Raw genomic sequence first — 16,873 nt, forward strand, 5'->3', positions numbered from 1 at the left:
GGCGGTCCAATGCATGGGGGGTGATTTCCCCCCCCCAATTGTGCCAGTTGAAGGCATTTTCCCATCCCCTTAAGCCCCTGTATGGGCTGGGGGCAGGGGAAAGGGGTATGGACAGAAAGGCAAAATGGAAGAAAATAAAACATGGCAGGATGGAAAGCCTAGACTGGAAAGTCTGGATCAGGGCTATGTGCACTTACATGAAAGTAAAATAGAAATTAAGGATCACCTACATGTTACGCATTTAAGGTAGCATATAGTTTAGCCCACCAACAAACAAGAATACTTATATATTTATTTTATTTTATTTATCATTACATTTCTTCCAAGGAATCCAACATAATCTTCTTCATCTCCATTTCTCTCCTCACAACAACCCTGTGAGGTGTGTTGGGCTGAGAGTCTGTGGCCATGGCTAGACCAGGTCTATATCCTGGGATCGTCCCAGGGTTGCCCCTGGCTGATCCCTGGATCCCCTGTGTGTCATTTACATGAACAGGGAAAACCCCAGGACAACCCCAGGATATAGGCCTGGTCTAGCCATGGCCTGTGACTGGCCCAAAGTCACCCAGTGAGCTTCTGTGCAGAGTGGGGACTAGAACTCAGATCTCCCAGTCCAACACTCTAGCCACTACACCACACTGGCGCTCAGCAGAAACACAGATTTTTCCTGCCACATACCCCTACACTGATCTGGGAATTGACCTTTATACCATAATGCCCCCATGCTATGTGCATATGAATGCATGCATATAGGAGGGAGGGATTTTCTCATATACATGCCCAAAACAAGCTTCCCCGGCATTCTCCATAGCAATCTTAGGTTATTGGGCTGTTTTTTTGTTTGTTTGTTTGCTTAAATATATTTTAGGATTGTCTAATTAGATCAGACAGTGTGGCTCTAAATTCTATCATTGTACAAGGAGGATGAAAACAATAGCTTGACCACGAGGTTGATTCTTCTTAAGGTATGAGGCTGCACAGATAGCAGCAATGCCCACCATATTTGCAATCACAAAGGCAGATTCTGGGGGAGTTTTGTTCGCACCGCATAAGCTTCAGTGCTTTCCTGGCCGATGACATTGATTCAGACAGAAAACACTAATTCAGTTCTTGCCAGCAGAGCTGCTTGTCTGTTTGATTACATTAGACTGACAACTGGTTTTCAGTGTCACCGTAAGGAGCACGTTCCCCGACACAGCACAGCGGAGCGTGAATTTGGCCGCACCACACTTTCGTTTATTTTATTCCAGTCCTTCACTTGCCATTACGGACAAAGCGGTGGTCTGTGCTGACCATCCTACCCAAAAGAAAAGAAGAAAAAGAAGGGAGGAAGAAAAAGAAACCATTTGTGGAATGAGATTTGAGGAAGAACTATTGTTTGCAATAAGTAGGGCTGTGCACAGACCCCCCCGATCTGCTCTGGATCGCGATCTGCAACTTTCGGATAAGGTCCGCTTTGCTTTCGGGCGATCCGCCTCCGCTCCATGCTGGGGGTCCGGATCGGAGCTCCGTGTTCCCCCCCACCATAGACTTGAAAATGTCAAATGCCTATAACTTCTTTAGTTTTCAAGTTAGGAATATCAAAATGCACACCATGACAGCTTATAAATGTATCCAGATTCATGGCCATTTTGAAGGAAATCCGAGCATGCCCTGAATTTTGGGGAATATTTTTTTAAAAAAACCCATTTACAGAAATACAATTATCTCTGTCATTTTCCCAGATACAGACCTCTAACTGGGCACCATCACAGCTTCCACATTGATTCTTATTCATGCCCATTTTGAAGGAAATCCGAGCATGCCCTGATTTTGGGGGAATTTTTAAATTTTAACCCTCAACCCTAACCCCAATTAACAAAAGTGCTTACATCTCCGTCACTTTTAAAGTTAGAAACATCAAAATGGCCACCAGGAGAGCTTATAAATGTATCCAGAGACATGGCCATTTTGAAAGAAATCTGAGCATGCCCTGAATTTTGGGGAATTTTTAAAAGATCCCCCCATTTACAGAAATGCAAGTATCGCCATCATTTTTCCAGATACACACCTGCAACTGCCCACCATGAGAGCGTCCACATGCATCCTTACTCATGCCAAATTTGAAGGAAATCCGATCATGCCCTGAATTTTGGGGAATATTTAAAGTTAAACCTAAATCAGAATCTTCCTCTCAGGTAACCACGTCAAAAATGAACACAGGGAACTTCAAGATAGAAAATTATTAAACGGGGTGAACCTACAGACCTAGCGTTGCCACGCTTGGGTCGCAATACTTCTAAAAACTTAATTTCTTTTATGCCATCCACTCGTCTCAAAGTGCTATTACGTGTTGGTTTTTCATGATGTACGCCCCCCCCCCACACCCCTCCATCACAGTTCACACACTCCAGGGTATGCCCAGCCAATAACTGTAATAACAATTACAATAAAAATACTAATAATCACAACAGCAACAAGAATTAGAACAAAAACGCTGTCTGACTTTATTACCAGTCAGGGGAAAGTGGACGTGCCCAGTGGGACAGTGTGGACTGTGCCACCAGTCATTTGGCCAGTCCATCCCACGTTAACTCATGCTAATCATTGGCTTCCTTCCACTGTTTCCCCTTTGGAGGGTTCTGATGACCCTCAAGGGCAGTGGGCACTGGGCACGTCCACATGCCGTACAGCACATCATCCACTTGCACCACATCTATTCAGTTGTTCACCAAGGTTATGGTGGGTACCTTGCAGTGCTGTGTTGCCTATCTGTTATTTTACTTTGTATATCATTTAAGGTTGTGTGTGTGAGTTTGCTGGGGCTACTACTTCACCAATCCACTACAAACTGAAAAAAGTCAGAGCCAAAGACAAAGAAATAAAAGTTACTAAATATCCCTTTTTGTTTATTCGCCCCCTCCAACATTGATATTGGAGGATGCTTCGCATAGGCTGATCACTTATCACGATTGGGAGATGAACCTGTCAATCAATGTAAAAAAAAAAATAGGTTTCCCCCTCCCGCTTTACCCATTCTATTAAAATTAATAGCAAGCAAACCGCATGACAAAAAAAATCTGAAAATTGACACAAATGACCCCCAATCATAAATCTCTAAGCACAGTAAGTTTTAGGGATGTAGCTTTAAAAACAAAGCCATTATAGGCATTTCTTCACCCAATGCAATGCTATGGGGGAAAAAATCCAAAATGGCGGGCGGAGCTCCGTGAGTGAGCAGATCGCTCTGCAAATGAGAGACCCGCTCCGCGTCGCTTCACTGGCCACCCAACCCAATTTGAATTCGCCTTGGGCGGAGGCAAAGCAGGCCGCTCTGCTACCGCTTCTTCGACCTGAAACGGAGCAGAGCACAGCCCTAGCAATAAGCATTATGAGTTGGATCTAGGATCTACTTTGTGTGAGAGAAAGAGCTCTGCCTGATTTTTTGAACCCTATTTCTCCCCACCCCACAACCATACACTACAGCTCACCCCATTCAGCAGGGTCTTCTGACCCTCTGGGTAGTATTTTCAGGGGGCTGTAGTGGATGATGTGGAAAGGAAGGGGCGGAATCCATCTCAATTCAGCTTAAATCGGCATTCAACCCTATAGAGCCAAAGAAACCACTTCCATATCTCTATGTACAATTGGTAATGCAAAATAAATTCAACTGTAAACACTTCGGGCAGGGCAGGCTGGCCCTGTCTTTTTATGTGTTTTGTAGATTATCTGGCTTAGATGGGTTGTGGGGCAGGGGGAGCAAAGTCCTAAACTATTGGGATCCAGTTAAAGTTTAGTAAGTGTAGTGGAAATGCAGAAGACCATTATATATTGAGGGTCCAGTGGTTCACCAGTTCTCTTGCCCATGTCTAGAGTGCCATTGTACCTCTTTCTTGGCTAGATGAAGGGGAGGGAAGCTGTGCTAGTTCCCAAAGAATCACTTGTTGGTGCTGTATTCAGGGCTTGTATATAAAGACTATTGCAGAATGTCATGGCCAGCCCAGAGTGGAGGTAGGAGCTTTCTCTGTTGGACTTCCTGCCTGCTTTGGAAACCTTACTTACTGGCCCACTGCTAGGCACATACTGGTGGACATTAGAGACAGAGCCGTCCATGTTGGCCCCTACCATATCAAATTGCTTCCCAAGAGATAAGCGGTTGGCCCCATCTGCAGATGTTTTACAAAGGGCTTTCAAAACATCCTTGTTCTTTCAGGCTTTGAATGGAAAATATTTTATGTCATTTGCTGCTGTTAAGAGATTGGAAACTGTGGCAGGTTCTACACTACTGCTTTATAATGGTATTGAAGTGCACTGACAACTGTTCGTGCCCATGAGCTTCATCACACACCCCTCCCCGCTTTGAGTCCGCAGTTTCCCCTTCTGTTTCCCTAGTGCGTCTAGTGCTGGGCACTTTCACGTCTGCGTGATGTTGTGCTATTTCAGCGCATGTATCTTTTCATCTGTATAGTGACTGTGCCAGCAAAATCTCCCGCCCCTACATTCTCCTTCCCCCTGCAGTATGTGTGTGTATGTGTGTGTGTGTGTGTGTGTGTTCTGCACAAATACAACAGTACGGCAGCCTGAAACTGTGTGATTATGGTAAAACAACACACTATGCTTTCCCCTAAGATCATATTAAACAAAATAAGTGAAAAGAAAGTATTACAATTAGTTTTTGGAGAAGTTTGTGGTCAATGATGGCATGGCAATGAGAAGCCGACATTGTTCTGGTCAGGAAACCTAGGCATGCCTACTCAAGAATAAGAACCATAGAGTTGAATGGGACTGAGTCTCGGGCACAGGCGGCCTCACTTGCCTTCTCCATGGGGTGTTCAGGTGCCCTCTCTTCCTCCCCCTTCACAGTTGAGCAGAGAACTGCACCGTCCTCCTCTTTTATCAGCGAAACCACCCTGTGACACGCATGCCCTCAACAAAAAATGGGATGGTCCAATATAGCTAGATGATATAGCTAGGACAGCAATACACGGGACAGAGGAGTGGCTCCATTGCACATGGAGGGGGACAAAATGGATTTTCCCTTCTCCAAAATAAGATGGAAAAGGGAGAAGAAGAGGCGAGATGAGCGCAGGACAGGGACAACATCGTGTGAGTGCTGCATTGCAAAAACACATACCAGGCATGGCGAGAGTGTGATAAATCACTGGTGAGATGGAACTCCATGACACACTCCATATACCACTTTCAAAGTGTTCTATCCTGCTTGGTGTAGATCTGGCCTGTAATTTATTTTAACTGGCTTATTTTAAAATTGTTTCAGTCGAAGCTGCTTGGATTACACGATATTGAATTTTACCATTTTATGCTGCAAGCCACCTTGGGAAGAGCACCTTGAAAAGTGGCAGAGAAATATATTTAATAAATAAGAATGATAATGATGAGGGCAATACTGCATTAGAATCTTAAACTGGTTAAACTACTCTGGTTTTCCCCTTAGGGGATCCTGGCAGCTGTAGTCTCACATAGTGGTGCAGTGATTCCTTGGCTGGAGACCTTTCCCTCCCACCCCCAGATCAACCATTCCCAGTGGAGGCAAAGCTATGACACTTAAAAACCAGCTTCTGTTTGTTGTGTAAACAATGCCCTTTGTGTTATGCAGACATGCCTGTGAGCCAATTCCAGCTCCCAAAGCAATTTTATCCAGCCCCTGGCAGCCCAAGCAAATTTTAATCAAAGTGTATTATAAAACATTTTCTCCACAGTTTCATTCACAAAAATTGAATGGGGCAAAGAGGAGGAAGACTTCAAAGCCCTTATACGGGGGTGGGGGATGTATGGCTCTCCAGATGTTGTTACACTTCAACCAAATGCATAGTTACAAGATGGGGGGATACTTGGCTCAGCAATACCACAAACGAGAAGGATCTTGGAATTGTTGTAGATAACAAGCTGAATATGAGCCAACAGTGTGATGTGGCTGCAAAAAAAACAAATGCTATTTTGGGCTGCATTAATAGAAGTATAGTTTCCAAATCGTGTGAGGTACCGGTTCCTCTCCACTCGGCCCTGGTTAGGCCTCATCTTGAGTATTGTGTCCAGTTCTGGGCTCCACACTTCAAGAAGGAGGCAGACAAGCTGGAGCGTGTTCAGAGGAGGGCAACCAGGATGATCAGGGGTCTGGAAACAAGGCCCTATGAAGAGAGACTGAAAGAACTGGGCATGTTTAGCCTGGAGAAGAGAAGATTGAGGGGAGACATGATAGCACTCTTCAAATACTTAAAAGGTTGTCACACAGAGGAGGGCCAGGATCTCTTCTCAATCCTCCCAGAGTGCAGGACACGGAATAACGGGCTCAAGTTAAAGGAAGCCAGATTCCGGCTGGACATCAGGAAAAACTTCCTGACTGTTAGAGCAGTACAACAAATGGAACCAGTTACCTAGGAAGGTTGTGGGCTCTCCCATGCTAGAGGCATTCAAGAGGCAGCTGGACAGCCATCTGTCAGGGATGCTTTCAGGTGGATTCCTGCATTGAGCAGGGGTTGGACTCAATGGCCTTATAGGCCCCTTCTAACTCTACTATTCTATGATTCTATAATTCTATGATTCTAAGTCTATAGTGCTGCATGGAATGAATAATATCAGCAAACTATTTCAAGAAGGCTCCTCAAAATCATCAAGGGCATTTCTAAATTAACGCGCTGCTCGAAAATATTCTGGCACTAATAATCTGAGACGAGTCAGCCAATTTGATATTAACATTCCCATGATTTTACATATGTGAGATGAAGCACAAGCTTTAAACTGTACAAACAGCATAAGAGAGATTTGACTTGTCTCCTTTCCCAGGGTAATCAAACCTCGACGTCTTTGTTTCTTGAAACGCAGCCCCTTTCTTGCCAAGTCTCACCATTTTAACACAAGTCTCATGTTGTTTAATATTTTATTCAGTTATTGAAATCCCAAGCACATACACACATATACATTGGAGCAGATTGGATTGGAACAAATGATGTACCAGAGAGGGGCTTTTAACTTCTGAACAAATTCAGAGGGCTTGGCTAGACGGGGCAATATCCTGGGGATTGCCCCGGAATCATTCCTGTGTGTTCACATGACACAGAAGGGATCCCGGAAGCAGGGCGAGATCGGGGATATCGCCCTACCCTTTTAGCCCACTTTTTCCATGGTCTTGGGATGATCCCAAGACAGTGGAATGTGTGGCAGGGCGTTGCAGGTTGTCCCAGCTCCTTGCGAGTAACCACGAGGAGCCGGGAGCTGGGCACGGGGTGCAGAGATCCTCAGGAACTCTGTGCCCATCAGAGGTGGGGTGGGGGAAGTGGGGATTTTTTTTTAAAAAAAAAACAACTTTCATTTTCCATTCGAGCGCTCGTGTGCTCCTTTTCCATTAAAAAACAAAAAACAAAATGGCGGGTACGACATCCTCTTCCTCCTGGGAAGTTGCGTGTTGTGTGTAGGCAGAGGGGGTTTCCGTCGCGCTATACCCGGTAGGTCTAGCCATGCCCAGAGCCTCCTGCAACTGTGAAAACAAACCAAAATCACTTTAGAGATTTTTTTAAAAAATTTTTTGGGAAAAGTGGCCTACATGTATGAGTAATAAAGAAATAAAACATCAGGAGACACCATTACAGATCTTTCGCAGGGAAGCCTAGACGTTTCGGCCTCAACCCTTTGGGTCTAGCATGGGGCTATGAACACTGGGCAATGCTTATAGGGTTGCTGTATGGACGTTTGTTTATTTATTTCAGGGCAGAAGCCCTCTCAAGACATACAACAAGAAAACACATAAAACCAAAACAATATTAAAAGTGACAAAAGGGCAATCAAACAGCAAGAATGCAATAAAAACAGCAATAAAAACAGTAACGATAGAAATCATATGAGGAGAAGGCCAGAGTAAAATAATATGTTTTCAAGGCCTGCTTAAAAGCCTGCAATGATGGAGCATGGCGGACCCCTGCTGGCAACTTATTCCAGAGGTGTGGGGCCACTGCAGAGAAGGCCCTCTAACATGTGATCACCCACCTAACTGCTTTCATAGGTGGACAGATGGGACGGGCCTCTCTTGCTGATCATAAAGTGCGGGCAGGCTGATATGGGTGAAGGAATTTAGTCTGAAACTATTTAAGGCTTTAAACATTAAAAAAAACAGCACTTTAAATGGGGCTTAGAAATATGCTGGTAACCAGAGCAAGTGGTGCAGTATTGGCATTATATACTCACCCCAGCCCCCCAGCCCCACAACACTTGGCAGTTGAAACAATTATAAGAAGCACTTGAGATCTTGGGGAAAGGACAAGGTGGCCACTTATGCATTGCCAAAAAAGGGGGCAAAAGAAGACACCCATTTGCAAAAAAATTTGCATCTCCTAATTCATATGTTTAAGAGCAAATGTAGAGATAATTCCTATATGTTAAATAGAGAGATACCTGACACCATAGTGGGGGAGACTGTAACCTGGTGACCTGTGAGCCTGGTGTTCTGTCTGTCGTCTACGTGGTAACTGTTGATGGGGATCTTTAAGCCATCTCCCCCTCCCTTCTTATGTCTGTTTACCTTTAAAGCAGACTTAGGCCTTAGCTAGACCTAAGGTTTATCCCGGGATCATCCCCGGTGTCATCCATGTTCATGTAAATGACACACAGGATATCCCGGGAGCAGGCAGGGAAGACCCCAGGCCTTGGACTGGACACCCTTGCAACAGAGGACATCTTCAAACAGAGGACTGTCTTATGTAAAGTAGGTCACATGGCCACCTAGGAAAGGACTCGTTACATACTACGTAGTACTATTACATTGCCTGGCTATGGTCCATGCTGTCAGTTGCTGTCCATTTTAGTTTCTCTCCATTTCCCCTTGTTCCAATCTTAAACCAAGGTCATCTCAAACTCTGAGAATTTCTACAGTCTTATATTCACTTTGTTCTGAACTTTGAGATTTTTTTTCAAGTTCACATGAACATTCATAAGTATTTTTCTGCACATTTCTTCTTAAATGCATTTTTGTATGTATTTTGCCTAATATGCACACTTTTGTGCATATTATAATTTTCCTAATATAATGCATTTTTGAACATTATTTCCTGTCATATACACATGTTTGTATAGATGTGTGGCAATCAAAGGATATCCAAGTTTTGGTTTCCAGAGCCATACTAAAATGCAAGTTGAATAAATTTCTGCCCCATCTCCAGCTGCCAGTATTTAAAATCTCTCTCTCTCTCTCTCTCTCTCTCTCTCTCTCTCTCTCTCTCTCTCTCTCTCATATACCCACTTTTTGATGGAGGGTCAGCTCTCATGTTATGATTTCTTTTCTAGCAATTTTAATGCTGTCCCAAACAAGGACCAAGATAGACATTGGGAAATTACACTGGGGAATTCCAAAGAATTTTATCTGTCTGGCTGTGTTTCTGCTCTGTAGAATGCTTAGCATAATGGTTCAGCTTCCAATTCTTGCTGCCAACACAGTTGGTCCAATCATCAGATACATCAGATCTTTCCTGCCAGCTAATTCAGAAGTCATAAGTCACGATGCCACAAATATTTAGACAGAAGGCTTCTTTTAATATGAGAGTCTCACAGAACCTTCATTTGAGCAGCGCCTTCCAGACGCTGTCTTGTGTCTTTTTGCCAAGTGAAATGAGTAATTTATCACTTTATCCTCTGGTTCTCACTTAAATAATGACTCAGGTAACAACAACTACCTATCTAGTCAGCAAAACTCAGATGCTCTGCTAGGAAAAAAGAAGAAGTGTATTATAACTTTGTGATCTAGTTACAGCCAAGTTCAGTCACTAGCATGACATTGGATGCACTTATTTTATGGTAAGATTTCATAATTGGTATTTCATAATTTGTTTTTTTTTAAAACTTAAAATGGCAAGATCTTGGGAGAGTCATTGGCTGTCCTAGATGTAGATTAAAACATGGGATTGTAGCATTGCCAAAAGAGCAGTAAAAGAAAGAAAGGCATATTTTATAAAAGAAATAGAAAACTAGTGTTGCACAGAAGCTAAGATCTTGAGCTAAGATTTTCCAAATTCTTGTTTCAAAATCTATCTCTTGTTATGAACCCTCTAAGTGGTTTTAGGGTGCAATCACATGGCCTCAAGGGATAGGGATCAAGGCTCATAGGATTTTTCAGATCTTCCTCTCTAAGGGCAGAGAGAGAGAGAGATGTCCACCCTCTGAAAGGGAGATCTGACCTCAAGCCTCTTCCATAATGCCAAAGGAAGGTCATCATCTGATGCTTAAATTTCCACATTGGACAGAGCAAAAAGGAGGCATCAAGGGGACATTCTGGGACAATCTGGGGGACATTGTGGATCCACAGGATACAACCTTGTGGATTGTCCTCCATAATGTGGGGTCAACACTACATGTACATGTAGTGGTGACCCCATGTTATGACCAGGGTTGTGACCAAGTGAATTACAGCCGCTCATGGCATTCTAATGAGTGTGTCTCCATATGGATGGGCAAACAAGTGATGTTTGAGTTCACCAAAATTCTCTGCACATCAGCTCAATGCTCATCTCTCCTTGATTTACGATCACTGCTCATTTTGTGTGAATGGGAAAATTTGTGTGAAATGGGAAAATTTATTTATTTATTTATTTATTTATTTATTTATTTATTATTACATTTTTATACCACCCAATAGCCGAAGCTCTCTGGGCAGTTCACAAAAATTAAAACCACAATAAAACAACCAACAGGTTAAAAGCACAATTACAAAATACAGTATAAAAAGCACAACCAAGATAAAAACAAACAAAATAAAAACATGGCACAAAACAAACACAATTGAATGTGAAAGTTGCCCTCCCCCCCCCCGATTTGTGCAGATTCTCCCCTCCCAGACTAAAGAGCAAAATGGTGCATTTTTAAAGTCCCACAGTTACAAACTTCTTTCATATCTTCCAAACATCAGCAGATGTTTGAAAATGGGCGAGCATTTTCAGCGATTGTGTTCGCATTTGGGATTGTGGACAGGGCATGTTTGCCTGTCTTGTGAGCAGAAATAAATTTTCGTGCATCACTACCAAGATATACACCTTTGCAAGCACATCGTTATCACAGTTACACTTGAATGTTTCCGTGTATGCTCAAAACCTCTTAAGTGTATATCAACATACGTCATTTGTTAAGTGGCTTTCTGTATGTGTGTGTGTGTGTGTGTGTGTGTTATTTTATTTATTTATTTATTTATTTATTTATTTATTTGCACTTCTCATTTAAAATAAATCCCAAAGCAGTTTAAAAAAAGAATCAAGACAAACACAACAAACAAACAAACAGAATAATATCATGAGGCTGGTCTAAAGTTAGCTTATGGTTGAGAAAATCCAAATTAAACAGGTATGTTTTCAATAAATGCCAAAGGCATGCCAGCATTGAGGCCTGACATACATCAGAGTGGTGAGCATTCCACAGGGCAAGTGACAATGCAGAGAATGTCCATCTCTGGGTTGCTGCCAAACACAAATCCATAGACAGGGGCATGGACAACAGGGCCTCCCCAGGAGATCATAGTAGCCTGGGTGGTTGAGGAGATGTTCCTTGTGGTAACCTGGCCCTGGGTTATATAGGGCTTTGTATACAAATACCAACACCTTAAGAACATGGGAAGAGCCCTGATGGATCAGACCAATGGTCCATCTAGTCCAACATTCTGTTCACATAGTGGCCAAACAGCTGCTCACAGCAAACCCGCAAGCAGGACATGAATGCAACAGCACCCTCCCAACCATGTCCCCAGCATCTGGTGATACTGGAGGTAGCACATAGCCATCAGGACTAGTAACCACTGATAGCCTTCTCCTCTAGGAATTTACCTAACATCCAAATTAGAGGCCGTCACTACATCGTGTGGTAGTGAATTCCATAATTTAATTATGCACTGTGTGAAGAAGTTCTTTTGTTTATCTGTCCTAAATCTCCCACCAGTCAGCTTCATGGGATAACCTTGGGTTCTAGTATTTTGAGAGGGAGAAAAAGGCAGTGTAGATTCTTTAACACAGATGTAATAGGTGTGCAGTAAGGCACACCAGTCAGTGAAGTAGCTGCTGCATTTTGCATTAGCTGCAGCTTCCAAACCTGCAAAGGCAGCCTCACACAGAGCATTAATCCAATCTCAACATTACTAATGCGTGGATCACAGCGGTCATGCTATCCCTCTGTAGGACTGGGCTTGGTTTGAAGAGTACAACAGATGGAATCTGGAGATTCTTGCTGCCCTGCAAGGGCACTCTTTAGCTTGGCCATGAATGCATCACCAAAAAAAGAGATCGAAAGTGAACATCGATTCACTTGCATAAAATGTGCAGATGCTGATTTACATGTGTAGATGTAAATTGAGAAATCATTACATTTCAACATAAATACAAAATATCTGGCCCTGTGACCTGGGTGCCTGCTCAGTCTGCTGTCCAGGGGCCAACTTGCTGGCCCCTGCTCTCCCTCTGATGTTAGAGCAGTACGCCAATGGAAGCAGTGCCCTAGGGAGGTTGTGGGCTGTCCCACATTAGAGACATTCAAGAGGCGTCTGGACAACCATCTGTCAGGGATGCTTTAGGGTGGATTCCTGCATTGAGCAGGGGGTTGGACTCGATGGCCTTATAGGCCCCTTCCAACTCTACTATTCTATGACTCTATGACATTTCATCATCTTCAAACTGGTCTTGGGCATGAGGTCTTTCCTTTGTAAGTAGGTCACCCAGCCACCCTCGCACTTCTGCACAGCATTTGGTGTACCTTATGTTACTGTTGCTTTAAGAACACCTCCCAGAGGACCACTAGCAAAGGGAAACTTGACTAGAAAATGGGAGGGGACTCAGCTCAGCCTATGCTCGACTGAGGCCTGTTGTCAGTATTGGCTGGTTGTTGCATCTCAGTTAGTAAATAATAAATAGGTCTATGTATCAATCATCTTGTCTTACCTCCTTACCCAAAGGGAACATTACATCGAGGATGTTCATTTAATATACCTGAGAACTGCAAGACTCATGGTGCTTTCCTCTTATGGATGGCTTTAAAAGGGGGGTTGGATAAATTCCTGGTGGAGAAGACTATCCATGGTTACTAGCCCTGATGGTTATGTGCTACCTCCAGTATTTGAGGCAGTAAGCCTGTGAGCACCAGTTGCTGGGGAACATGGGTGGGAGGGTGAAGTTGCACTTAGGTCCTCCTTGTGGATTCCTGGTTGACAGCTGGTTGGCCACTGCATGAACAAAGTGCTGGACTAGATGGACCCTTGGTCTGATCCAGCAGGGCTCTTCTAATGTTCTTATGTTCTTGTTCCTGCCTCCTTTCCATCTTCACTGAGTTGTGCATGGCAGCCATAGTCCACATGAGAGAAGGTACTTTATGGGATGGAAAGAGAAAGAAAAACTCAGTGACATCCCATACCTCTCTTCCCTAGACTGCTGACCCCACATCTCCGGTTGAGAGCTAAAGCATGAACCGGAAGCACCAAGCAGCATTCCAACGGAAGGGCCTTACGCCATGCCACACTGCCAAGCAGTTGGAGAGGTTTGGAAAAAACCAGCACTCTTGCAAGACAATTAGCCTATCTCCCGGGAGTTGAGATCCGTGCTTTCACAAAGGCATTGTCTTCCATTCTTGAAAGCCTCTCCTCTCCTTCATATTGCACAAAGGGCAAAACAATGCTCAACTCCTCCGCTTCCCAGAGTGAAAGATGCACGCACACTGCATTTAAAAAGCAGGATTTAGCAACTCCGACGTGGGCGACTCAAATCCACCCATTAAAATGCAGCTCTCTGATCTGAAGTCAGATAAGTGCTGCTCCTAGTGGGATGGGTGCCAAGCCCAATTAAGTTTTGCATAACACGCATCTTTGGTGATCTTGATTTATTAGCTTTGTTTGAAGAAAGTAATAAAAAAAGGTTTGGTTGATCATGTCTCCATGCGAGGAGACACAATACCTCCTTCAATTTGCTGGTATACAGGACACAGAGGCCCTGATTTGCATGGCTTGGCATACCAAGGTTGAGGGGAAGGGGGGGGGGTGTTACATGGAGCCCAACCCAACTCCATTTTCCTTCGCTGCTTTGTACTTTCCGAAATCCCCTTTGGCTCTATAACTGTGGCTGGATTTTATGTAAGGCCACCCAAGATGGAGAACTTCTCACCCAGCTCTCACCCCTCCCTTCCTCTTCCTCTCTCTCTCGCACATCAACATATGGCCCGGTTATAATCTGGTCAAAAGACATATCCACCTTGGTACGCTGCAGGAGATAAAGACTCAAAATAGCTCTCGTTACGACGGTTTCAAGTTGGGGCAAACACAGCAAGAAGCTCACGTGATCATTGGCCTGCTGCTCAAAGTTGCACCTGGGGATAGGGAGATGGTACCTAAAACTGTGGCCAAGCAAAGGATGAGAAGACTAGATAGTTGAATTAAAATACAGAGGTGGTTTCCAGCTCTATTGTTCTTACACAGCATACAAGAATTAGTTCTGAAAGATGCTAGAATCTTTAAGGCAGTGTTTCTTAACCTGATACGCTGCAAATGTGTTGGACTACAACTCCCATATTCCCACAGCCAGTCCAATACATTTTGCAGGACATCAGGTTGTGGAAGATTGTTTTAAGGTTAAAGATAAGTCCTCCTGAGCAACTGATCAATTTTGCTGCCAGCCACCTACAATGCACACACCCCAAATGGAAGTTACTACTTTTCCTCTAAAGTACTTGCACGGATGAAGGTGTAGATGTCCCAGGAGATCAAAACATTCTACAGCCACAGCAATTTTAAATCTATTTGGACATCTGTGGCTGTAATTCTGTGTACACCCGGCCAACAACACCAATGGCATCTTGGAAAGGGGTGCTGCCCTCTGGGCTCTAGTTGAATATTGCCATTCTGGATATAAAGTACGGCTAAAGGTTTTGACCATCATCTGGGTTTCTGGTGGACAGCTGCTTGACAACTGCGTGAACAGAATGCTGGACTAGATGGACCCTTGGTCTGATCCAGCACAGCTCTTCTTATGTTCATATGTTTTCCAAATGGGGGTAATCTTGGAATCTTCATCACAGCCCATCTCACAGTGAAGTATGCCTTATCCTTATTTCTTTTAAAATAATGAATGTAATTGAGGGTTGCACCTTGACTAAAGAAATGTTTATCCATTAATCATCTGAGCTATAGTCTATTTATTGATTAAGGCTTCTATCTTGTACACATTTCCCTTGGAGTACATCTTCTGAGTAGATATGCATAAGATTGCAGTATAATTAATTAATTTAATTTGAGTAGGAGTAAAACTTTATAATGCAAAAGCTGAACCAAAAAACCGATTTTTAGATGATGTACATCTGTAGTGGACATCAACATTACAAGACAAATCTCCTCCAGGTGCCTCCTCCAAGTCGTGGCCCCCCAGTTATGGAACAATCTATCCAGTGAGGCCCACCTGGTACCAACATTGTTATTTTTTCAGCATCAGGTTAAGACCCTTCTTGATGTTCAGGCATTTGGCAGCATATAATAAGATTTTTAATTCAGCCCCAGGATTTCTTAGACCATATGGAAAGGAGGACAGGGCTCCAGTATCTTTAACAGTTTCATAGAAAAGGGGATTTCAGCAGGTGTCATCTGTACCCATGAAGCGCCTGGTGAAATTCCCTCTTCATTACAACAGTTAAAGCTGTAGGAGCCCTGCCCTCTTTTGTAACTGGTCACTCTACCACAACTCCTGCAGCTTTAACTGTTGTGATGAAGAGGGCATTTTACCAGGTGCTGCCTGCATGCAAATGACACCTGCTGAAATTCCCCTTTATATACAACAGATAAAGATACAAGAGCCCTGCCCTCTTTTCCATATGGTCACCCTACTGGTGTGTGTGTGTGTGTGTGTGTGTGTGCTGTTTGTACATACGTGTTTTATATAATGTACCATATTATATTTTTAAAGGTTTTAATCTTTGTAAACTGCCCAGAAAGCTTTGGCTATTGGGCAGTATACTGATGTAATAAGTGAAATGAAATGAATCACCCAAAGGCCATTCCTAATGTGCAACAGAGGAGAGATATCTATCTATCTATCTATCTATTTATCTAAATTATTTCTAGGGCTACCTTTAAGGGTGGAATACCTCTTCCAAGATGATGCCTGTCATCTACATATTTTATAAGCACATGGATTAAAACCTTTAAGAAGTATCCTGCCTAATTAATTGGGCAACTTTTTAGTTAGTCAAAACATTTACACTTGTTAATCCAATCAATGAACTGATTCAAGTCAAAATGCCTTCATATAAATCTATTGTTCTGTACATTGACAAAATAATATTCATCCAAACCTTAAAGAAATGGCAAGTGAAGGGATCATGGGTTGCGCCTTCCGTCTGATCAGGGAAGGAAACCAAGAGCAACTGTGATTTACTGCTGCCGTGCAAACAGCTTGAATTTGGACTATCACATACTGACAACAAACTGCTCAGAAAATGCCTCCTAAAATTCTCCCAGGAATTATCTGGCAAAGCATTTCACATGACAACTAAATAACAGAAAGATCATTATCAGCTTTGCCATCAAGCGCAGAGTCAAGAAGTGTGAAGTAAATGATTTATGAGTAAGTTCCAGAAACTGTGAAAAAGAAAGCGGGGGAGGGGGAGGGTGGAGCGCATTAGACACTAAATCAAGGCTGAGGAGTGAAACGAGACTGGGAGCTAATGGTGATTTCAAGAAATCCACGTTTTGGGGAAATACGGGGCTTGTAATGACTGGATATGGCCACCTGAGTAGTAAACAAACACTACAGTGGCTACAGCTGGGTTCACACAACATGCTAAGCTCCGCTCAGTGGTTGAGAGTGGGTTGTATATTGAACCATGGGTTGTAAGTTGAACCATGGGTGACCGTGTTGACTGGACCCAGGACATTTTACAC

Source organism: Elgaria multicarinata, chromosome 1 (assembly GCF_023053635.1).
Source record: "Elgaria multicarinata webbii isolate HBS135686 ecotype San Diego chromosome 1, rElgMul1.1.pri, whole genome shotgun sequence".
NCBI lineage: Eukaryota > Metazoa > Chordata > Lepidosauria > Squamata > Anguidae > Elgaria > Elgaria multicarinata.